Raw genomic sequence first — 2,084 nt, 5'->3', positions numbered from 1 at the left:
ATAGATGGATGGATCCATGGGTGGATGGGTCCATGGATGGATGATGGATACAGACACAGGTGTGAACGGGTGTACGTCTGTCTGTCTGTATAAATGGTTATATAGATACATGGATGAGGGATGGATGGATGAGTTGGTGTTGGGTGGAATAGAGATCGCTAAAACAAAGTCCCCTACTCTTCTGGAAGATGAGGTTTCTAGGTTGGCAGGTCCCTAAAATACACGGTGGCCGGAGCATCTCACCAACGGTGAAGACGGCGCAGGAATGGGCAGCATTTTGTCCTGATGTGATGGTGGGATTTTCAATGGTTTGTTTTTGCCATTGTGAGTGTGGTTCTTTGGTGGATCCATTGTTCACACTTAGCTTTGTCATGGAGTCCCGGTGTGGTGCTGTGGGTTCATTCACTGGACTCCAAAGTCACTTTGAGCCGTAAGGTCGGCGGGTTCAAGCTCACCAGCTGCTCCTTAGAAACCCTATATGGGGTCGCTATGGGTTGGAACGGACTCGATGGCATTTACCAACAACAACAACAAGTTTAGTCATACTTCATGCCCGAGTCCCTGGTTAATTCAGACTTAGTTTCTGTGTGACTCAAGGCGCCCCCATGTGTATCAGAGTAGAACTCTGCTCCACAGCATTTCCTGTGTCTGAGGTTTCAGAAGTAGATTGCCAGGACTTTCTTCCAAGGCACACTTCATCTTCAACCTTTCAGTTGACCACTGAGCTCTTAAAGTTTGAACCACTACAGACTCCCAAAGAGGTGGGAAAATGCCCCCATTAAATCCACACCACATTAACATGCATAGAATGAACCCCTGCCGTGCACACAATGCCTCAAAATAGCACCATCTTCTCACAAGCTGCCCTCCATTGAGGAGAGGCTATTTTGGGAGATTGGGTTTGGTTTTGTTTTCCAACTAGTTTAATAACTACGGATTACTGCGTTGACTCATCAAGGAGCTGACCAGGGCTTGTAGGTGTCATCACCATCGTCCGGTAATGAGTGTTTATCTTTATTTTTAGCACTCCGCATAAGCTTCAAAGTAGGTCAGATGTAAGTGGCTCCATGACATAGTTAAAGGGGTCATATTAATGCACCTCTGAAGGAGTTAGGGATGGGAGCAAAGCATATGGAAAGAGGACAGAGAAAGGGAGAGATGAAACACAGAGAGGTGATGAAGAGAGAGAAGGAAACAGGGTGAGTGATAGAGGAAGAGAAACAGAGAGAGGCAGGAGGGTAGAGAAATAGCCAGGAAGAGAAATATATCCACAGAGCGCCTAAGAGAAAGTAACACTGAGACAGAGGGAGAGAAAAAGCTGCAGAGAGACACAGAAACGGAGAGGCAATATACAGAAAAAGGAAGAGATGGAGACATACAGAGAAAGGGAGACAGAGTGAGGAGAGAGAAAAACACAGGGATGCAGAGGGAGGAGACAACAGAAGGAAAGGTTAGCACACAGATGCCTGTTTCTGTAAATCACGCGTGAGGACTCTCAAGGAGGTCAAACCTGAGAACTTAGAGAGGTGTACAGAGAAGAAGAGGACACTGATGAGAAGAGAGTATTTTTATGATATTGGATGAAATTTGGGGCCCTAAAGCATGTTTGTTCATTGACGGTCCCAATTATGCTGGAAGGACTGTTTTAGAAATCACTAACACCTGACCAGAGGTCCCTGGGTGGAGAAAAAAAGTGAGTGCATTAGGGTATTATAAGAAAGGTGGGAGTTTCCTATGTACCCAGAAGCATCGACTTATAAAAAATCATTCCCTAAGAACACCGTGGAACGAGAGATCTCATTGCTGATGTCCGATGGACCTTGGCAGAAAGCAGAGAATATCAGAAAAATGTTTACCTGTGCTTTATTGACTATGCAAAGGCTTTCGATTGTGTGGATCATGACAAGCTATGGACAACATTGCGAAGTATGAGTATGCCAGAACTCTTAATTGTGCTCATGAGGAATCTGTACATGGACCAAGAGGCAATTGTTCGACGAGAACATGGGAACACTGAATGGTTTAAAATTAAGAAAGGTGTGTGACAAGGTTGTATTCTTTCACCATACTTATTCAACCTGTAT

Source organism: Chrysochloris asiatica, unplaced genomic scaffold, assembly GCF_000296735.1.
Source record: "Chrysochloris asiatica unplaced genomic scaffold, ChrAsi1.0 scaffold00372, whole genome shotgun sequence".
NCBI classification, from domain to species: domain Eukaryota; kingdom Metazoa; phylum Chordata; class Mammalia; order Afrosoricida; family Chrysochloridae; genus Chrysochloris; species Chrysochloris asiatica.
The sequence above is the reverse complement of the archived record's forward strand: the minus strand, read 5'-3'. Positions refer to the sequence as shown.